Raw genomic sequence first — 24331 nt, 5'->3', positions numbered from 1 at the left:
TAATTTAACAGTGCTGAGACTACACATAAAATTTATTTGCTTTTGAAGATTTCAGCACAAGTAACGCAGTGGGTTTTTTGTAAATGATCCAAATGCAATGTAAGCATTTTTGTCAACCTAGGCAGTCTCCTCTAGAAGAAAGGGAAGGCTGCTTTTATATATCAAAATGTTAAGACTGTGCAAGATGACGCAGGTGTCTGCCACTCATGAGAGGTTTGAAGAAAGTGAAGCAGGTTTGTTGCTCCTGCTTAATCCTCTGGTGAGCAACAGCCCACATTGTATAGCACACGCAATTCATCACAGGTTGAGGGAAATGGCACTACTTGCTCATAAGACGCATCAGTAAAATCAATGAAGAGGCAAAATTACCCTCCCACTTGAGAACACTGCAAGATGTTCAGGTTAGAGTTTATATACACCCACACAGCTCTGTAGGCATTCTTGCATTATGCCTGCAAAATGATTCTTGGCCTGAGGATAAAAGAACTTAGTGTGCATAACGCTGATGTCTTGCACTCATAATGGATACTAAATTAATCACCAGACATCATATACAGTCAGGGGAAAAAAGGGATTTCCACTTCTTAGCCAATATATAATTAGAAGTCTGCAGCAATGTTTATACTGTCTTCACTTGATGATGTCAGTATACTTCACTTCTGTAAGAATATATCAATAAACATTTAGTTCTGTATCAGACCTGTTCCCCATTTTCTTCCCATGGTTAGGGTTCCTCAACATAGGTTAAGAGAAATAAACAAGGATTTTTTCTCCCTAGTCAGAAAATACCATGTACAAGCCTGCACATTATTTAGTCTTCCAGATGATCAGTGGAGCCTGTAACACAGTTTAGACAGATTAGAGAACAAAGAAATAAAACTGAGCATAACTAATTAACTTAAACATATCCACCAGAGAATGATGTCATGAAGTGTATTTCTCTTGGCTGCCCTAACTGTTTGACTTTTGTCAAGCTGTTGAAGGAAGCAAGAACTGATGCGTTACTGAGGGACCATCCAGCACAGCTGAGAGCAGAGGGGACCAGAGAAATATCCTGGGTTTCCCAAAGAAGTTTTTCTTCCCAAACTCTCGCACCTTCCTAATGCCCAAAAGCAGCTAATTTCTTTCTGTTGACATTTTATGTGATTCATTGATGACTATTCTCATTTAATACTGAATGATGAGTGGAAATGGAGAAAAAACATTTACTCTGTTGTAAGAGGAAATTATCAACTGAAAACAGGAGGATTTAGATTAAAGCTTTCAGTTAGATTTCACTAGGTAACTACAGCAGGAACCTTGCACTGATGTATTGGCATAAACTGCTGTGTCAGAAACTGTCTATACATGTCGAATGCAAACAGGTTCTTAACCTTTCTGTAAACAAAGACTTAAAATGTCCCAACACCTAACAGCCGACTTGTTTGACAATGTAAAACTAAGATGTAATCCCAGTGTGGGCCCCATTCACAGGAATCAGTTGGGAAGGGAACTAAATATTCTAATGATCAATAAACAAAAAGACTAAAGTAGAATGACCCAGTCAAGCTAAAACAATTAGACTGTAGTCATTTGCTTAGCAGAAAAACTTAAAAGCCCATGAAGAACCAGCTACTTTAATATACCTTACTATATAAAAAGCTTTCCTGTTTCCAGCATGTACAGAAAACAATTATCTGCATTCATTTCTTGCAATTCATGCTATGCACTAAACCTTAACTCTCATCTTATTACAAGTATTAATACTCATTCAAGTTCTCTGAATACCTTATAAGCACCCAGAATTAGAATGAGGTTAGAGATAAGATTCTGTATTTGAATTTGTCCCTCAAAGCATTAGAATGGACCAGGCAGAAAGTGGTACTAAAGGAGAGGCTGGCAGCACCCCTTAGGGCATTTGACCACCCCTCACTCCTGACAGTCTCCTTAGAAAGGGTGATGTCAGGAGTGCTCTGCAAATTATCCTGACAGGCTACATATAGAACATGACCTGTTATTTGAGTATCCCTATACTAGTGGCATATTATCCTATGAGGAAGCCACCTCTCACAGCTAGCTGAATATTAAATCTCTCATCACTGGAGAAGAAACACAGATGATCATCTGTTCAAATGATAATTTGAGAAATGAACAATTATCACAGGATCATAGGATAATCCAGGCTGGATATGAGAAGGTCTCTAGCCCAATGTCCTGCTCAAAGCTAGAAGTAGCCTCACATTCAATCCTGGTACACTTGGGGGACACCTGAACGAACCTAAGGAACAACACAGCAGGGCATAAACAGACCAGGAGGATCCTGGAGAACATCAGTAACAACCTCCTGATCCAAGTGATAGAGAAACCAGTGAGGAGAGATGCTCTGCTCACACTCACAAAAAGGAAGGGGTCACTGGGGATGTGAAGGCTGAAGGCAGCCTTGGCTGCAGTGACCATAAGATAGCGGAGTTCAGGATTGTGAGAGGATGGAGCAGGGCGAAAAGCAAGATCACAGTCCTGGACTTCAGGAGAGCAGACTTAGGACTCTTCAGGGATCTGCTTGGAATAGTCTCATTGGATAAGGCCTTGGAGGGAAGAGAATCCCAAGAAAGCTGATTAACATTCAAGGATCACCCCCTCCAAGCTCCAGAACAGACCATCTCAACAAGCAGGAAGTTGGGTAAAAATGCCAGGAGGTCTGTATGGATAAGCCAGTTGTAACCTGGAAGGAATACAGATCATGTTCAAGCATGCAGAAACAGTTAGGAAAGCCAAAGCCTAGCTGGAATTGAATCTGGTAAGAGGTGTCAAGGGTAATAAGAAGTGTGTCTTTACATACATACAGAACAAAAGGAAGATTAAAGAAAATGTGCACCCACTGCTGAATGAGGCAGGGGTCCTGGTGACACAGAACATGGAAAAGGCTGAAGTACTGAATGCCTGCTTTTCCTTGGTCTCTAGTATCTAGTAGCAAGACGGGCCTTCAGGAATCATACGTCCCAGAAGCAGAGGGGAAGTCTGGAGAAAGGAAGGTCTGCCCTTGGTGAAAGAGGATCAGATTAGTGAATACTTAAGCGAAGTAGATGTACATAGGTCCATGGGACCCAATAGGTCCCTAATTGCTGAGGGAGTTGGCTGATGTCAGTGTGAAGTCTGTCATCTTTGGATGATCATGGTGATTGGGATAGGTGCCTGAAGACCCAGAAAATCCCACTCCTATCTTCAAAAAGGGCAGAAAGGAGTACCCAGGGAAAACGGACAGGTCAGTCTCACATCAATCCCTGGGAAAGTGACAGAACAATGAATCCTGAAAATTATTTCAAGGCACACTAAGGACAAGAAAATAATCAGACGTAGTCAGCATGGACTCATCAAGGGGAAGTCATGCTTGACCAATTTGATAACCTTCTGCAATGAAATGACTGCCTTGGTAGATAAGGGGAGAGCAGTGGCTATTGTCTACCTGGACTTCTGTGTGACTTTCAACACCATCTGCACCATCTGCCCCAAGATCCTCATAGACAGGTTGTTGATGTATGGGCCTAATGAACAGACAGTAAGGTAGAATGAAAACTGAATGGCTGGGCCCAGAGGATGGCGATCAGTGGCATGAAGTCTAATTGGAGGCTAGTAACTAGCAGTGTACCCCAGGGGTCAACACTGGCTCCAGTCCTGCTCAACATCTTCATTAATGATCTGGATGATGGGGCAGAGTGTCCCCTCAGCAAGTTTGCTGATGACATAAAACCGGGAGGAGTGGCTGATACACCAGAGGGCTGTACTGCCATCCAGAGGGACATGGCCATGCTGGAGAAATGGGCTGACAGGAACCTCACGAAGTGCAACAAGAAGTCAAAAGTCCTGTAACTGGGGAAAAACAACCACAGGTACCAATATATGCTGGGGGTCACCCAGCTGGAAAGCAACTTTGCAGAAAAGGACCTGGGGGTCCTGGTGGACAACAAGATGACCACGGGCCAGCAACACACCCTTGCTGCAAAGAAGACAAATGGTATCCTCGATTGCTTTAGGAGGAGTGTTGCCAGCAGGTCGAGAGAGGTGATCTTTCCCTCTGCTCAGCACGGGTGAGGCCACACCTGGAGTGCTGTGTCTAGTTCTAGGCTCCCCAGTACAAGAGAGACATGGACATACTGGAGAGAGTCCAACAAAGAGTCACAAGGATGGTTAAGGGACTGGAGCATCTCTCATACAACAAAAAGCTGGGGGAGCTAGGATGGTAAAGCCTAATGAAGAGAAAACTCAGGGAATCTTATCAATCTATATGAATACCTTAAAGAAGGGTGCAAAGAAGATAGAGCCTGGCTATTTTCAGCAGTGTCCAGTGACAGAACAAGAAGCAATGGGCATAAACTGAAACACAGGAGCTTCTGTCTGAACTTTTTTACTGTGAGGGTGACTGAGCACTGGCACAGGCTACCCAGAGAGACTGTGAGATCTCCATCCTTGGAGACATTCAAAAGTTGTCTGAACGTGGTACCGGGCAACCTGCTCTAGGTGGCTCTGCTTGAGCAGGGGAGTTGGACCAGACGACTTTCCGAAGACCCTTACAACCTTTACCATTCTGAGATTCTTTGATTCTCACGGCTTTGTCCAGTTGTTTCTGGAAAATCCTCAAGGATGGAGATTGCACAGCCTACCTGGGCAAACCCATTCCAGTGCCTGACTGCCATCATAGTGAAAATGTTTTTCTTTATATCCCGTCCGAAATTCTTGTTTCAATATATACCTATCATCTCTCATCCTCCTACCATGCATCACTGTGAGAAGCCTCACTCCATCTTCTTGATGAAGAACAGATGCTGCCCCATTGGCACTGGGGGATGCTGGTAGGTCCACCTGAAGACATCTCTCTCCCAGGTTGAACAAGCCCAGCTCCGTAAGCCTATTCTTGTCACAGGGCAAGTGCTCCAGCCCCCCACCATCATGATGGTCCTCCCCTAACTCCTCATCACAATTTAATTGTGTCTTCCTTGAACTGGGGGACTTGAAAGTGGACACAGTATTCCAGACGTGGCCTCACATATGCTGGGTAGAGGGGTCTAACTCTGTCTCTACTGGCTCCGCTCCTGTTTATAAAGCCCTGGATGCTGTTAGCATTTGCTCTCAGAATGACTTTTCTCTTTAGTCTGTGTCACAGAAAATTTCTCTCTTTCCCTATTTTACTATTTGTACAAACACTTTTAAGCTCAGTTATGAACTTCTTTGGCACAATTTTACTTTTTCTCTCAAAAATAATTTGCAGGTCATGAAGTTTTAAAAGTTCATAGTTCAAGTGAGCATATATGCTCTCTGCTTGAATACCACTGCGAACCCTAGAGTAAATTTTGTCAAGTGCCATGTTTCCTATGGGTTTACAAGCTTCTTCATAAATGATATGGGCTACAGCATGGCCTGCAGAAAAGCATATGGGCAAGCTTTCAGTACTGCACACATCAGGGTCATGCAACCCACGCCTTCAAAAACTGTGGCAAGACTAGATAGAGAGTCTAAAGGGGTTTCCAGTCATGGGCAGAATGTATGCTTCTTGTTGCGAATAGGCCTCAGTTTATGTATGCAATTCTGTTGCCACATTTAGCTTCAAAAATTAAATTTTACTGCAGGCAAATATCCCACTCAGAAGCCACACAACCACCGCTTGTTGCCTTTAAGCCATTACCATAATCTACCTGTTGCTGTAGGAAAACTATGTGTAGATAAAGAGGAAGGGAAAAAAAAAGCCAAAGTGGTTGTTTTTTAAAACCATGTTTTCTACACAGAATCTATACTGGTAAGGAAATAAATACGTATCTTCTCCTCATCAACAGTATTCTGATAACTATAAACAGGTCTTTGGTAAACTATGAAATAGAAGAGGATTTTTTCCCCTGATTTTCTTTCGATGCCAAAACTGTATCAGAAATAGATCTGAATTCCTGACAGAAGAGAGTTATACTGCTTTTTGCACTCATTTGGGCATGTTCAGCCAAGAAGAAACACCAGGTGTTTCTATAGTTTGTTCAGTGAGGAAAGAAATGTATCACGAAGCCCCAGTCCTTCCTCTCACCATCAACTGACTAAGATTAAAGGAACAAAATTATGATACCCATGGTAACGTGAAGCAAAAGAAGGTCAACTTTAAGGTCTGATCACAGGCTTTATTGCTTTCCAACTCAGAATACCAGATAAATAAGAATGTTTTCCCAGCCAAAACATCTTGCAATAAGATGTTCTATTGTGTAACTACAGACAGAACTACAAAGTAGGAGAGAGAAGTACAGACTATGGGCAGTGAGACTAAGAATGTAACATTGCAATCCCTTTATAGCATGGAATATTACCACAGAGGTCTGAGGCATTTAATGGACATTAACAATAAGGCTGAGAAGAAAAAAGGAAATATCCCAAGGCCATGATTTGACATCACTGAGACACTGCAGGGACAAGATAAGGAACACAAAGTTCCTGAGATTGCACGCTGGTGTCAATGAGCAGTAGGAACTGGTACCACTAGGAGCAACCCCAAAATATTTACTTGTGAGCTCTTGATTCTTCCTGTTGTCGAATGTACAAAATGTAAGCATGAGGTAATTAAGGGATGCTAGCACGCAGAATCATAACGCCTCCAGTCTCCAGCTTTGTGATGTTCCATTTCCAAACTGTTTCATTAGCTTCTATGTTCATTAGATTTTACAATGGAAAGAAAGCAGCAGAGAGTAACTAATCTGCAATAAATGTGTCATAAAATGAACAAATTTAACTTGTTTCTAGAGAGGACCGTGAAAGGTTATCTAAATTACCAGGAGATCAAAAAGGTTTACTTGTCAGCTACTCAGAACTTGACTATATGGCCTTCACGAGTTCTTTCTGGGCTAAAATATCACTTTCTGCTGTGTTTTGCCTTTTTTTGTGGTCCTTGTGTTAGGGATAGATATTTATTTTTTCGGTATCCCTGCCAATCTGTTTCTCTAAGACGAGAACATTTAACTTGGTTTCAGCAACAGCTGTATCCTACAGATAAGCAAGGAGGAGGATCAAGGATGTCTGTGGTTGTTGGTAAGCCACTTTACTGTAAGCCTTAGGCTGGTACCTTTTACCACTGCTTAAAGACATTAGCCTCACTAGCAGTGTCCTGAAGCCAATCAGTAGATCGTTACCCCAAATGCAGTACCGATTTTAGTTTTTAATGTTAAGAGCAATTTGTTCCATGTTGCTAATTCTTAATGCAGCTAATAAGATTTTACTTTTCAGTTGCATTCATGCCTTCAATTAAAACCAGTAATCTTCTGTTTGCAGAACTAAGTTTCGCTCTCTTCAGCAAAGAGGAAATGGTACCATCCTGTCTAGTGGCATTGATATATACTGCACTTCACCCAACCCTACTCATGAATCAGTGGCAGCTATGACTTGTACTTACAACATGTTCAAAAGGGTAACTATCATACAGTTTCCAGAAATGAAAGGGATATAGGGTGTTTCACAGAGGTTTAAGTGATTTCAAATCTTCTATCGTCATGGTTATGCCTACTTCAATTTTGTTCTGCATGCTTTCCTGTTCAATGTGCTCCTGATGCAGATGGACAGTGATGTATGCACAGAATACAAGATCCTAAAGTTTTATCCCATGCACTAAGCTATCTGTCACTGTAAATGCATGGTTTTCTGACACATCTAATGTTGTGATTTGATTTCTTACCAGTAACCAGCCCTCCACTCATGATACAGATTAGGAATACTGTCTATTTCAACTGTGCACTGAATATTTGTGGTAGCAAATACCCAAATCTCTCTCTCTTTTTTTTTTTTTTTTTTTTTCCCCAAGGAACATGCTTTGATTGGGGTATAAAATATATAAAAAAGCTAGATTTTCTTTTATGTGAAAAATCATTCTCCAATTATGAAACTGGGATAAGTATTCACTGACAAGGCAAAAGCTACATACAATAAAGACGAACAATTAAAGCCATCTATGCCTTATTGCAAATCAATAAAATAGAGAATCTTGCAAGCTCTTAGGAATGCAAATAGTTTACCCAGCCCAAGAATGCTTTCAGATGTAGGTATTACTCCAAAAATGCCTTGTACATTAGAAATAAGGAAGGTATTAGTGAATTCATGTATTATCAGTAATATCTCATTCTGCTCTAATGTATAACTTTCAAAGTCCTAAATTGTTTCTAAATCCAGTGAAGTCACCCAGAAAGTTTTTCTAAAAAGGTAAATAGATTTTATGTTTAATCAAAATGTTGCTTCAAGTATTTCCTACTTTATCTTCAAACATGTTCCTGTCTACATTACTTAAAGACGCTGCTGGCAGGACTGAACTCATATAGTACCAGACAGCTAAAGATATGATGCATACATATGACCTATTTACCCCATGGTCCTTTTACAGTCAATGGAAGATGTTAATTTATGTGACCTATCTCAGGAACCTGTAAGTTAGAAAAGATGAATCTTGCTCATGAATGACCAGATATAAATTATAGATTTTGAGTACTGGTGAACATACCCTAACTAGAATCAGTATCTTTGGATGGAGATGGGGTCTTTTACTCAATTCAAACAGTAACACAAGATTTTTGCTGTATTTCATGATCTTACTGTGTATGACTAGATTTTATCTTCTTGCCTTCTCCAAGTGCTAAACTTCTTGTCAGAACCATCTCACACAAACCTCCCTGTTAATATTTTGGCTATACAAACACTATGATGTTAAATTTTACTTTTCAACAGAGAAGGAATCTGCTATCATGAAAAATTCCACCCTACAGAAGTGATAATAAGGAGTTAAAAAATTTTTTTCATTGCTGCAACAGCTACTCTGACAAGGCACAATATCTAATTATTTTCCAACTCCTCATTTGTAGACAGCCAAAACTAGAAGACATCTTCAAAACCTGCTTGCCTAAATTAATTTTAAATATTTCCTACTGAATCTATGTGAATGAATTTGCATGTGTAAAATATTAATTTTAGAAACTGAAATTACATTATCAGAAATTATTTTTAAGAAACTTGAAGACTAAGTCAAAATAGGAATTTCTTCATGAGCTAAAACACACCGCTAGTGCACATGTAATCTTTAACATGCATGTCTTGTGTGCCTTGCCACATACTCGGGTTCACTTTCAGAGATTTTAATTATCACTGTTTGCTCAATATACTTCACCCAAGCTGTTCCAATACTGATACAAATGTTCATGAGTTTGCCCCTATATTCAGAACCCTTCCCCTACTTCTCCAGGTTTACCACCTAGCTCTACTGACCAAAATATCAGAAAGTTACTTTTAACTGGAAATGCTTAAGATGACACAGTTGATTACAACTGTGATCAACTGTATTATTTTTATTTGTGGCCTCAGCTTTATTCTTCATGAAACAAAGAAATGTGTCCTGCCTTTGCTTATGGCTTTCTTTTTCTTTCTGTGAGAAAAGCTTGTTTACCGTACCATACGCTAACAGCAGATATACCTCAAATACCCCTGGTGAAGTTAGGGGAAAAATTCACCACTGAAGTGCCTTACTTTATCTGCACAATTTGGATGGCATTTTTCTTGACACTATTCATGCAATTGGAGATGAAATGAGAGGATGGTATAAATTCATTAGTTCTGAACTTTTCTGTTCAGCAAGATCAATGGCTTGCTTTCCTGTTCAGCACAAAGAGATAATATTTGTCATGTTACGTATTAAAATTCATCTTGTTCTGTACTTTGAGAATAAACAGACCTCCTATCCAATCCATATGGTAAATATTAACAAAATCCTAAGCATCAAGTACACAGGCATTCCATCATATTTTTTTTTATTCCAGCTTAAAAGAAGTGACAATGTTGCAGTCCAACAAATTCTGGGGTTTTGGTACTATTACTTGCAGTCTGAAAAGTATCACTTGTTTTCAACCATCTTCCATCTCAAATGATTGCTTTGGAAGTTTACAAGCTCAAGACCTTTCCACAGTTGGAAAAGTAAAAGGTCCCCATTTGCAGAACATCGGCTTCACATGGAAAGCATCAGCTAAAGGTATTACTGAGAAACATCCATTCAAAACAGTTAACACATTTTAACCAGCTCCCCTGAAGTTAGATTTTTCTGTGTAACTGATTGGTGGTGAGGGAGAAAATATGTATCTAAACTGTCCTATTTATTTCTGCTTTGATGCTTTTTCTCAAGTAAATCTGCATATTTGTAATGCACTTACCAGTCTAACAACTTTATTGTGCAGTATTAAGTTTTAAAGGCCTTTTTTCTCCTTCAAAGAAAAAATAAACTATACTCGGATTAAGATTATAGTCACAACGGTTAAGCACAAACCAAATTCCTGTGGCACTTATACAGCTAATTAGTTAGATTAGCAAGGAGTCTTGCACAAAAATAACAACATAGAAATATAAACCAACCATTAAAAACAGATGAATATGAGAAGCCAACTGTTTAATTTTTTTATTCGTTTCAATTTTCATTAAAAAGACTAACCACAATCAGGCAGATAACCTTAGTGACAAAAGAATAGGTTAGACAGAATCCTTAGATAACATTTTCAAATTAGCTAGATGTGAAGAATATTCAGGGGCACACCTGAGACAATCTCTCAGCTACCAGACAATACATTTTTGAAAATAGTGAAGGACAAGTAAAGTCCTGAAAAGACTAGAAAAAGTCAAAGCAACTGCCAATCTTTAAAACTGGGGCAAATCAGAAAACTGAGAGCTGCAGAACATACAGCCTAACTTGAGATTATGGAAAAAGAAGACAGAGTCAGGCCCCTTTCCTTTCGGTTGTGGCAAGACAAGAGGCAGTGGGTACAAACTGAAACACAGGAGGCTCCCTCTGCACATCAGGAGACACTTTTTCTCTCTGGGGAGGACTGAGCACTGGCACAGGTTGCCCAGAGGAGTGGTGGAGTCTCCAGCCTTGGGACTATTCAAAGTCCATCTAGACATGATCCTGGACACCTGGCTCCTGGTGGCCCTGCTTGAGCAGTGGGAACAGATGACCTCCAGAGTCCTTTCCAACCTCAAACATTCTGTGATTCTGTGAGAATACATAATAATAAAGGAAACAACAATTTGAGGCTTCGAAAATACAAAAATTATATATAATAGTCTGAATAGTTCTGTCAAGAACAAGCTGTATCAAAGTAGCCTTCCTATAACAGGATAATGGGGGGGACAGTAGAGATGATGAGCTTTTATAATCGGGATTTTGAAACCCAAGCCACAGCTTGGGAAAATACCATCAACAGAAACTGCTTTTAAGATGGGTATTGGAAAACCAAACCAGAGTAGTTGCCAATGGTTTATTGTCAAACTAGGAGAGAATGAACCGAGGAGCTCACCAGGGTTTTGTTTCTGAGCCTGGTACTAGTCAATATTTTTATTAATTAGCTGAGTATGCATTTTAAATCTGGAGATGACACTACCATGGGTAAAGCTGTAGGCACTGTAGAAGAACATAAATGGTATTTGGAAGAGTCCTGAAAACTGGAGAAGTCACCAGAAAAAAGACAGAACTCAACAAGTCCGAAGTACTATAACCAGGAAAAAATAAGCAACAGAAGAAAGGTAGAAGCCAACTCACTACAAGAATCAGTTGCATAAATGTCATACAGCAGTTCTGCAAACAGGGACATAAGTTTTGCAGTGGGTCTGCATCTGAAGCCAACTATTGCAGCATCATCCTGCTGGTATAAATAGAAGCACTCTGTGGAGGACACCTGAATTATTGTGTTCTCCTCAGGGCTACTGCAGTGTTAGCTAACACAACAAATCCACTTCTGTGTTTCCCATTTAGTAACAAGGCTTTCACCTTCAGAGGGCTGCGAGAACACCAAGAAAGATCAGAACTCTGGGAAACATGACCAATGAAGGATAACTAATATACATGGGATCTTTAGTTCAGAAAAGAAGTGATGAGACAAAATAGCAGCCTTCAATGCTTAATAGACTGGCAAAAGGAAGAAAAAATAAATTCCTAATATCAGTTGTATCACAAATAGGTCAAGGAAGAGCGACCTTAAGTTTCTAAAAGGTAGATTAATTCAGACATGAGGAAATGTGTTTTCAACTGCCAGGATAAGGAAGTACTGGAACAGATCATGTGGAGGACTTGTTGAATTTCCCTAACTACAACTTCACAGAGATACGTTATCCAGAAACCTGTAAAGTCAATTTATGTATAAGAGGTCCTCTCCCTTGGGACCTCTCAGATCCCTTCTATGATTCTTTTGACTAAGTCTTCCTAGTATGACTCATAGAAGGTACTTCAAAATTTTTTTCACTGTCAGCATTTCTGTCTGGATTTAGCTGAAAGACAAGTAAAAGGAAGAGAAGCACTCTAATGTAAAACTGACTGAAAGTCCAAGAACATTTTAGCAAGGGAAAAGTGCTTGCTTAATGGTTGAATTAAAATCATTATCATTTCCTGAGTGAGGCGACTATTGAGACATAAATCTTTTATTTGTCTTCAAAAGTCAGACTGATTAGCTTTAAGAATTTCTCTCAGCAGGGCATTAGCAGAATTGGTATCTCCCAAAATATTCAGACTTTCTCCTTCACAGACAATTCAGAATCTTGTTGGCTAATATCCTCTCATACCATTAAGATGTACGTACGTTCCTTCCAAACCAACTATATGATGTACTTTAATAGTGAGAGAAGACGTTTCTTACCAACTTCATGGATTATGTCCTTTTTCACTCTCATTGGACAGATCTAAACTGATTTTGCAATGCTAGAGTTGCTTGAGGAGGCATGGCTCTATCTACATCTTCAACAACTCAATCTGCCCTAGACACACGTCTTTCATTCTTAAACCCATATATAGGCATGTCCAGATGAAAAAACCAAAACGAAAACAGAAATTCACACATGCTAGCCCAGTTCAAGAAAAGCTGTCATGAAAAAAAAAACACCCCAAAATAAAAGCCAACCAATTAAAAACATGTTAGCCCACACCCTCTTCTGAAGCAGTCTGTATTGTAAATGTTTGAAGCAAGGATCACAGCTTAATATGCAGCTGATGCTTAAATGGTAATCAACAAGCAGTGGGTAGGCAAAGGGGGAAAGGAATAGTGCTAACCAGGCATCGATAAGACTGTATTTATATACAGTCATTTAGGTTCTTGTTGGAAGCAATGTTTATTTTCTACCTTATAAAATTACAGGTATCATTTATGATAGTATCTAACATCTCAGTGGATCATTGTTTTTAGTCTTTTTTGTAAAATTGTTTCACTACCGAGTTGCACAAACTTAGCTGATATTAGATGAATCCAGTTTGAGCTGACCGTCTTCAAAGAAATGAAAGGCATTACTACGATTGGTAAAGTATGCTAAACCTAACAATGCAGTAGACAAGAATGTTTTGTAGGGGTGTCTCATTTTTTTAATTCTTTGACCCATGTAATTTTTTGTTCTGCAAGGTGGTGTCCAAGAACCATCTCTAGCCCTATATCTCCTCCATTAATTTTAAAGAAATTCAAATGAACTGGGTTTGTTCAGCCTTGAGAAAAGGAGGCTCAGAGGGGATCTCATCACCATGTACCAGCACTTAAGGGGTAGCTACAAAGAAGATGGAGACTCCCTTTTTACATGGAGTCACATGTTGAGGACAAGGGGGAATGGACACAAGTTGCTCTTGGAGAGATTCCGATTGGACACCAGAGGGAAATTTTTCACAGTGAGGACAGTCACCCATTGGAATAATCTCCCCAGGGAAGTAGTTGAATCGGCCACATTGGACACCTTCAAGAGTCATCTGGGCAGGGTGCTGGGCCATCTTGTCTAGACTGTGCTCTTCCTAGAAAGGTTGGACTAGATGGTCCCTGAGGTGCCTTCTAACCTGGGATTCTGTGATTCCATGTGAAATGTGGAACCATATCCATTGCTAATTTTTTAAATGAAGATTAAATTCTACTAAGTGTTTGAAGAGGGCTGTCACATGGGTTGAAAAAACACCAGGCTGCCTTTGAGTTGAAGTCGTGTAACAACTATGAAAGATGAAAAATAATTAATTTAACAAGTTCTGCCATATTATTCTTTGTGAGTCACCCACAATTTTCTCAGATATGTTCTTTATTGAAGTCTTACTTCTCTACAACAAGCATTTAGAAGTTTGGGATTACTCAATATTTTAGAGCATTCCTAGGCTTGGAAGGGATGCAACACTCAGAAGCTGTTTCTGAACAGATAAGGAACAGCTACCAGTAAAGACCTGATGCAAACCCAATGTTTACTAACTTATTTTCTGTAAATATTCTCAAAAAGACACTTAATTTCCTGTGAAAAGTAATTCTAATATACTTTTTTTTACGATAGTCTTTTCAAAAAATAAATACGATGAGTTCCAAAGACAGCTGAACCCAAAAGTTAACTTAAAAACCTGGTTTATTCAGAGGACATACTTCTATTTTCCTCTAAACATTCTAGGAGAAAATGACTTATTTCTCACAAACGTAAGCACACATACAGCAATGTTGTTCAAAGTCACAAAATACAGAATTAGGGAACAATACCAATGATAAAATACAGTCCCTAGAATTCCTAAGCTCCATTCTACCAGTACCTGGAACCCAAGAAGCTCTTCAAGAACATCATATATCCACTTCATAACTGAAATGTAGAAATACTGACCACAAAATAGCCTTGCCTTAACTTTCCTATTTGCTTCTAACCTCCCCGTGGTTTTGTCAGTGTCAGTCCCAGCTTCCCGTATGTCTGTTCCTCCCACAAAAAAAAAGCCTCTGCACTTTCTCTGACACCAACTCCTATGAAAAGAAAGCTCTCCCTGAGGCGACCTGCACAAGGCAGCTTCCCCCTCGGTCTGATCCCCCAATGATTTTATAGTTTAAATATTGCAATCGGGATGATGTAACACAATGCAAAACAAACAGATGGGCAAGAGATGTAAAGCGTGGCCAGGCCTAAACTGGAAAACATCACTGCCAGAAATGTTGTTGCACTCGCAGCTGCTGACATTGCTCCTGGGATGTGTGCACGCTGAAGCTTTGCTGGCAGCTGTGCTGCTGGCTGAGGATTGCGGCATGTGGTTCTATTTAGGTGCCACAAACTGGGCTTTGTTTGCTTACTCCACATTTACATGTGCCTGCATGCAAACCTGTGGAGATGAAAGGTAATTCTGGATCCCAAAACTCTGTTGTGTAGGTTAGGCATGTTTTCCTATGCTGAATGAATGCTATGCACAAATCGGAGTTTTTTAATGAGGCATGTTTACTTTGTGACTGCAGCATAGAGATCTGGAGGTACCATCCTGGATTTAACCTGAGTACCGGTAGCAACCTAGCGACACAAAAATGAAGCTCAGAAAGGTAAATTAGTATATGTTAACTTCTGTACTGCTGCAACAGACTGCTTGACTGTGTGAGAAGGTTTATTTAAATCTCACTTGGGCACCTCTAGTATTAACAGGAATTCTGTGATTGTACTGAAGAAAAATAATCAGTCCCGGTCCAATTTTCTTCCTAGTTATTATATTCCATGCTATCTTTATGTGACAGAAGGTGCAGTTCATCAATCATATAAAAGCAGAGTACCAGAGACATTGCTTTAAGGAAAAGTAACTCTAACAATAAATATTGGAAAAAGAATGCAAGTATTATAAAGATAAACCAGTACAAATGCAACGATAAATCACAAGAGAGCATCATCCCACCACCCTACAGATTGCGACTGGACAATGGTGTTTCTGCAGCAGTTATGGTCTAAAGCCAGGAGCAAGGAACACTTGACGGACTGAGCTATATCTTCTAAGTGACCAGCTGAAGAAGAGCAACGGTGTTCCAACTCCCTGAACTGCTTCAAACAAGCAGCACCTTTTAAAGTAGCCAAGCCGATGCAGAAATTGCCTTCCTGCTCAAAGAGGAGCTCCTTCCCCTGCTATTCACATCTGATGAAACCAAATGACAGCTTTCTCGTAGCTTATAAACTAGATATTCTGTGGCCCTCTCACAGCTGAAACAGTAGAGTCTAAAAGTAAGTGTCTAGAGTCTGAAATTAGTATTATAAATCTGAGATATTTACATATATAGAAGTAATAGATATAGATACAGAAGTAATGTTTTAGATGGGTTGAAAGCCATTACGGGGACAGGAGGAGTTTTCAGAAGAGCATAAATACTGAATTCATACCTTATTTCCAGCAGAATAGGAATTGTAGGATGTAAAATATCTGAATTAACATGTGGGTTGCTTTGAAACAGACAAATGCAAAGACAGACTTAAATTTTGGTCATTATTTCTTCCATTCCTTCACTGAAACTAATATTTTTATGGGGTAAATATGAATTTAAAATCAGATATAGATAAATAAAGTTACTCTGCATCTATTCCCAAACACCTAACTCTTTATTCTAACAAGCTTGCAAACTACATACTGATACCTAACAAGGTAACACAGTTGAATTACATAGCTGTTATCTGCAAAATTGGTCCACTTCCAGTTCAGGTGTCAGAAGACATGAAAGGAATGGATTGATGAGGCAGGAGGATATAATGATCCATATATATTTTATTGAGGCAAAAGATTTTTTTCTGGCTATTGATGCAAAGACGACGGAAGAATTTACACAAATGCTCCCAAAACTAATCAGAGACTTCAAGGCAGAAGACATCAGCCACAGTTCCTACTCACAGGCACCTCATCAATGATTTAACATGACAGAGGGGACTGCAGCTTCATTATCTGGTGATATTTTATTTATTCATATTTAATTACTGCATATCATAACAATTCGAAACTTGACTGCATTGCAGAAGATGAGGGAAGGAATGAAGCTGTTATACTGGCTGTACTAACACATCTGCTTCACAGACCTACAGGGACTCACTCAGCCACAATATATAATAAAAGTGAAAAAATACTTATATTCTACAAATGAGTTACAAATTCTCCACACTAAAACTGGGTGAAATAAACAATGATGTCTTCAAAATTCATGTAGCGGACATGAAAAATTCTATTTATCTTCATTATATGCTGAGAGTGTTTGGGCCAAAATCCCCAATTTAGGTGAACCATGAGGAGGAAAAAAAATGATGGCAGGGGAAAAAAAAAGTAACATGACAAATTAGCAGAACCAAACCTCTCCCCCAGTGGGAGGGAGAGGTGAAGGCCAAAGGGTAGATTAATCTTGCTATATCATATGGCCTTGATCTTAAAAATTTCTCTGCGTGTTTAGCAGAAATCACACACACAATGGGGAGACTTTGAAAAGATCGGGAGCCAGAGCAGATTAAGATGAAATGGGGCCAGATCCAAAAAGCCGTCAACCTCCCACCCTTTCCTGCAGACTCCCATGTGGGCAGGAGATTGTTTCGTGGCTCCAAAGTGCTTGTCTGTGCTGAGCTCGTTGATGAGTGCTCTTGTTCCCCCTGACTCTGACAGAGAAGGAGTTTTGACTTCTCTTTTCACAGCAGTACAAGCCACAGCTGTAGACACAGGTCTTTGTAATCCCTCTCACTTTGTGGCCCCAAATTAATGTGCAGAACCTGGCTGATCCAACCGCGCACAAAAACTGGATCCATGCCCAATCAAAAAAGAAATACTATTTTTAAAAAGCAAAAGAAATTAGAAACTCCAATAGGTCTGGTTTAAAACAGTAATATTTTTAAAAAAGGGCTCAATCAGATGATCAGGTTACTGCAGCTTACCGAGTTACTGAGTGTCAGCTGAGTCACAGCAATTATCTGCATATATGCGTGGTAAAAGTGAGTTAATGTAACATGGCTTAGCTGAGCCTACAATAGAAGAAGATTAAATTATGTGCACATGGACAATTGCTACAGCTGAGCTGATGTGCAATTACTTTTCAGGGTACTGAAATTGCTTGTGTATGCGAACTTTAAAGTCTACCAGCCAAGCAAATAATTTAGAATAAAAAAAATTTGGAATTTAAAGGGTTTTATAATAATCTATTTATTTAATGAGTGACATGACAACAAAAAAAGAAGAAGGACCCCTGAAAAGTATGAACACCGTTGAACTATTGCTCTGAAAATTCAAATGCATCTGTATGGAAAACTGACTAATTTGCTTTCAGAACAGCTAGGTGCAAGAGCATACGTCCACTCACATAAATCTAACGGCAATGTTTTCACTCTCTTTTAGGATAAAAGACAATTTGTTCCATGACTGATGATCTCACTGACTTCCTGTATTGAATTAGGCAGCTGAAACAATCTCTATCAACCTGCAAATTATTATTAATATGGTAGTGTACACACATACACTGACCGATACATTTTATTTTAATTCACTGTGGGTGAGGGTAACATAATAATTTTATGAGAAAGGGTTATACATCCACTAATGACAAACTGTCACAAACATCCGCTCAGAACTTCTGTGCAAAGCATGCCAAACGCCAACACCAACATAATTCCCAGTTTTACACTGGCACAACTATTGCATTCTGTAACTTGAGAGAAACCTTGTGTAAATCAGATACTGTGCTCCCCTTTCTTCATTATGTAGAGCAATTCAACAGACACTTTTACAGCTGTTGCTGTATACATCTTTTGTTCCTTTTTTTTTCTTATTTTTTTCTCAATTTCCTAATTAGATGACTTACATTTGTTTGCTCTTCAATATTACCCTATAAATGTCTACCAATCAAGTTATTACTCTCTGAACTAGGCAGAACTCTTTCTTCCCCTAATTTTTCCCTGCAACCATAACTCCTTGCTAGTTTCCCTCTAATATTTAGATGTGCTTGAATGAAATGCATTGGCTTGTACCTAATGCAATGCATGTGTTTATGGAACACAGCGGGTGTGTACTCCATTTTCAAAAGACATAACAACAGAACAGCCATTTATGAAAGTTTTACTGTTTCTGATTCTCGCTTCCTCTTCACCCACCACCCCCTCCCAGAGTCCAACAGGAACATCTGGGTGCACTGGATTAAATAACAGACTCTTTGTTTGAAGAAAATTCACAGGAAACATTAAAATTCTCTTAAGACAGGAGATGTTAGTGCATGGGAGCCAGGACAGGAGAAAGTCAAGGAGTCAGATGGAGAACGGTGATTCTTGGGGACAGAAAGTCCAACGTATCACTTGGATGTGTGAAGTTCTACCACTGATACTAGAGTCTTGGTGAAGTACGTAGCAGCTAACTGTCAAGGCAACGCGGGGTTCCTCTGCACCTCCTATACTCCAGGGAAAAGGCAGAAATAAAATTTCACTTAAACAGGTAGGAATGAATCTGGGAAGAAATTCTCCCTTCCCTTTCCATGGGAGATTTTCTGAAAGGCTTTTGTGGACAGACTGTAGTTCAAAGAAGACTATAAAGAATTTGGTCTGATCTGTTACCTTTGTTTATTTCTGCACAACTTTCCACATGTTAATATATCTCAAGAGGGTATATGCTAAATTGTCTTTTGCTAAATCGCACCACGGAGAGAATAAAGGAGCTAATAAAACCTGGTGAAGTTATAGAAGGCATGCATTGTTTTTCCAGTTCAGCTTCATGAGGAAGCTTTTTATATCAATAGAACTCTACATCCATCCTTCGTTTAATACAAGACATTGCTTTTTACTACTGTGGCAAATGGGCAATTAATTTAATTTTAATCTGAAGGTTAGTTTAAATAATATAGAAAGTCCTACAGCATTAATTTTAGATGTTAGCATTAATGTGATTTTTTTTTTTTAATCTGCATAGATCCAGTCCCCAAAGTTAACTGCAGATCTTCTATATCTGGACACAATTGTATCCAACAAAAGATTTCTACAGACGTAGGTATCTAAATATTTTATGGCTCCCCTAGCAATTTGAAATGGAAAATTAATCTCTACGGAAGCAATAGAACTTCAGCATAGCAGCATGCTGCTGATCTCCACAAGATTAATTTTACATCTCAGGCATAAGCTATTTTTTCTTTATGTACGTAGGGGGTGGGAAAATATGTGGTGATTTTACTGTATTGGTACTACAGAAGTGGAGAACACCTACATAAAGCAAAAGCCTCATGCTTCACTTATCTGGATTTATTCTACAATCTACTAAGCAACAAAGGAGACAAGGGACAGTCTTATCTGTTTTTCCCTTTTTCACCTTACAAGGAAAGAATACTAACCAATTGTTTTAAGCTGTTATCAGATACAGGACCTAGGTTTACATCATAAGACTCACCTCAAAAACTATCAGCTGCGTGACCTGAAGTAAGAAGAGCCATGTTGCACACACGTGCCCCTGCGCCCCTCCTGGTGAAGCTTACCCTCCCTAAGGTGGGTAATTTTTCTTCAAGTTTACCAGTCAAAAACCTAGTAATTTTGCAGCTTCATTAAAATAAACCTATATGAAAAACAGAGCTATGTATTTCGTCCTCAAATTCCAGGCAGCAATGGAGGGAGGCTGCAGGAAAGAATTCTTTTAGAATATGCATTGATAATTTATTCTCTAAGCATGCTATAAAAACAAACTAAGAAGTAATCCAGTTCTACTGATTTTTTTCCTGTCATTTTTACAAAACTTGTCCCCTTATTTCTTCTAATTTCCACAATTTTCTACCTGTACCTCATACTGAGTATCTGAAAGAAACTGACTAAATTGGTTTAGCAGATAGTTAGCCTTCTTTTAATACCATATCTTATATCTTAGGTTTTATGGTTTCCATAATTAAATGACCTTGATATATTTTCAAATTTATTTATATGATCTAGAGTCTAAATATCTTTAATGAGAAAACAACAGAAAACAGACTTTTCACAGTTTATTTCACTCTCCAAATATTTTTAGATCTTTTTTTAAAAAAGATGTTTAATATGCACACTTCAGTGCACATTCTCAGCTTGTCCATCTTGATTTAATACATTTACCACGAGGGGCCTATGACAATATATACTAGCTGATGATGTTCTTCTTGGATTGTATTCAGCTGTACACAAAGCTTCTACCAAGACTTCCTATTTTTCCCATATTTTCTTAAATAAATTGTTATATGTATTTCTGCAATGACATTTTAGGATTGTTTTTAGTATTGTGGTTTTGGTTACTTCTTTTTTTTACTCTGAACAGGACAGAAAAAAAGAAATTTGGAAATAAGTCTTATTTAAGGGGCATGAGTGAATGCCTAAATATCTGCCTTCATTAAACATTCCAAATTTGGAATAATTTCTGCTTTTTTTGACAGTGAATTTGCTTCGATGACAAGCAGTACCACCAGCATAAGCAGGAAATCTTGGCAGTGAGTCCAAACATGTAAGGCCACCAGTTAAAGCAACAAAAATGTCAAAGACTCAATCTAATTAAGAGTTACAAGTAGAAAAAAGAAAACATTGAAAGACCTCGATATAAGAATTTATTCCACTAACATAAATACATATTCCCATAATTGCATTTTCACATTTCCAACAAATTAGTTTTCATCAGTAAGAAGAAAGGGGCATGGGATATTTTTGTTTCAAAGATCAGTAATATCTTAAAATGAAATGTATCTAAGAAATTACATTCCCAAGAAACTTTGAGGACACAGAAGCTTTGACTCCATAACAATATTCAAGAGCGTCCTTAACTGCACTGCTCAGCCAGAATCAAAGATATTGTCTACCAGTGTCTTATCACATCTTGACACTTATTCAGTCTATCACCTCTCTCCTCTCTTCCCTAGGAGTAGGTGGGGGTTTTGTTTGGTTTTGTGATAACAGACTGAAGCAGTGAGGGAGAGAAACCAGGAGAAGAAAATACAGGAGCTGACAGTGAAGATGTTACTGTGGGAAGTGTGATCAACAGTGCGGAATCTGGAAAAGGTCAGAAAGAAGGATGCAGCAAAGTCTTTGTGATCCAGCCACAAGTAGACAATTAGGAATCCCTGAGAAACCACATCTGATGGCGTGGAAATAACAGAAGCGGCTGCAGCTAGGGAACGAGGAAATGACCACAAATAGAGAATTTAAAAACACATAAGGGGAAGTCCACCAGTGTCAGCTGTAAGAACGTGGTGTCCTGGCAAAGGAGGAGTCGCAGTGTAAGAGAGATGCTAATCCTTTACATGTCCCAGTACAAGTTAAGAAGACTACAAGTGTCATGTTTTCTACTGCTTTTCTTGTTATTATAGCATTTTTTACTGTTTTTGGTGTTAATTTCAATCCGCTGGGTTGCCACAGCTATTCACCGAAGACTACCATTAGCAGTCACACTGTGTTAGAAAACACAGCCTCCGTTCACCATGGAGCTAATTTCATTTTTTCAAATGCATGCCATGCTGCAATATATATACTGGCATTATGCGGAAAAGGGATACTAAAGACAGAAGGTCAGCAGGGGGCCAGGTGTAACTTATTTTTCCAGTCCAAATATGTCTATTGGCTTAAAACCAAATGCCAGGATTGCCTTCTACTTCAGGCCTCAGATTTAATAACATGATCTGCACGATTCTATCTTATCTTCTCATTTCTACATCTTTTAAAGGCTTTTGAGCTTAGTGTAACTTGCTTTTAAAATGACCATTTCTTGAACAGTTCAAACATGAAGCTACCTAAAACTTTTTTCCCCTCCATAAAGTCATAAGAGATAAAATATTTTAGTAATATGGATATTTCTTTTATTTATTTTTACAAAACCAGGTCATACTCCTAGATCTTGATAACACATTAAAAATATATGAACATTTTCATAAAATTCTTTGACATAAAAGATGTCCAGTAAAATCAATTTAAGTTTTTTATTTTTGGTTTGATTATTTATATGTTCAGACATCTCTGAGCACCTGACTTTGTGAGGACTTAGACCCTCAGGCTAATAATTGCATGCGAAGTCCTAGATGGCATAGTTGCATCATTCTCCAGACACCATGCTTAACAGATATCCCAATGTAAAATATGCAATGGTTTTCTTGCTACTGTAGTTAGTAGCACTATTTAAGATACATTTTTAAAATATAACAGCAATTTGAAAATTTTATAGTTCTGCTAAAGTATGTGTCAAGAAATGCATGAAGAAAGACTAAACTATTCAGTTCTGTGACTCATATTTAGAACATTTAAAAGGTAAGATATTTAGTGCCAAGAACTTTTGTTTCTTCACAACTCAGGCGTATGACATTGCCTACACCATATCATAAGGCCTCCTTTCTACTGCAAAACACTTTATTGAGATTACATTAGGTGGGACATTACCGTTCACTTCAGCTGAACACTTGATTCAATGTTATAGTTGAAGCTGCTTGATACCACCAATTATAAAATGTTGTTTACCAGTTGCTTATAAAAGTTCATTAAAACTTTAAGTGTGGATTAAAATCTTCCACATTTACTGTCTGTCCTCAGGCTGATATACTCAACTTATAAGTCCTCAGCTGATTCCCAGACGTTAGAGATGGTTAGGGGGAAGTTTATTATTTGCCAGGTTAAAGAAACCAGATGAAACAGGACTGGAACAGAGCTGAAAACACCTGATTCCATAAAATTTCTCACTGATCAAGTTTAGTTTTAATGTGATTTACAGCTCCACAGAAAAGCAAAGGTCTGGACAAAATACAAACCTCTAGAAGTGTTTCCATGTGATTAAAAGACTTCTTTAGAAGTCTTCAGACCTTACAGAGGTACGTTCTGAAGACCCTGCCTGCATCATGGAGGATCCAACTCCTCTACAGTTTCTGCCCACTGACTGCATGGTTAGGTGGTACCATGTTGTACAGCCACCACTGAGCACCTCTCACTTGGAGCTATCAGGGGAGAAGGAAGACTTCCTTTCCAATTCCCCTTCCTGATACCCCCAGGCTACTGCTATTCCAGGCACGGAAAGAACTGGAGACTCACTGTTTTGTATTCCTGGTGCTGTCCTATATGGGATGGCAGAGAAAGGAGGAAAGAGCCATGCTGAAGCACTGAGGGAACCAAATAACAATGAAGTAAAACATAGTTTGATAGGCAACCATAGCTTGTGAATTCCCTAAGAGTTGTGAGCCCAATTTGCTTAATATATGCACAGCATTACTACATAGTTCTTTGGATTTGGAGAGGGTTTTTCCCCTTTTATTTTTTTTTTTTTTTGAAGCATTGATTTGGACTTTTACATGTGCTTTATATAAAAGATATGTTTAAAATTAGAAAAATTTTACCAAATAACAAACAGTAAAGAAATAAACTACTTCTGATCTTAAAAAACAAACAAACAAAAAACCCAAACTAAAACCAAACTCATAAAAAACCTTCTGAAAAGGGTAAGTAAAAATCAATAGATCATTAAAGGAATAAAATCCCTAACCAACAGAATCTGTATACTGGCCATTAAAGTTTTGTTCCCGTTTGTGTATGCACACACACATGCGTCTATCCAGAGGGTATTTTTAGTTCTTTCCTTATAGTGTATCTGCTGTTATTATAGTCC

At 38.7% G+C, this 24331-nt stretch overlaps 1 protein-coding gene across 3 annotated transcripts in view; it reads right to left on the bottom strand.

Annotated features, from left to right (window-relative positions):
* Nucleotides 1-24331, bottom strand: part of DCLK1 (doublecortin like kinase 1) — a 256342-nt gene that overhangs the window by 83189 nt on the left and 148822 nt on the right. The window lies entirely within an intron of this gene.

This window comes from Phalacrocorax carbo, chromosome 1, assembly GCF_963921805.1.
Source record: "Phalacrocorax carbo chromosome 1, bPhaCar2.1, whole genome shotgun sequence".
In the NCBI taxonomy this organism is placed as follows: Eukaryota; Metazoa; Chordata; class Aves; order Suliformes; family Phalacrocoracidae; genus Phalacrocorax; species Phalacrocorax carbo.
Note: the sequence above shows the minus strand (reverse complement) of the source record. Positions and strands in the feature narration are given on the sequence as shown.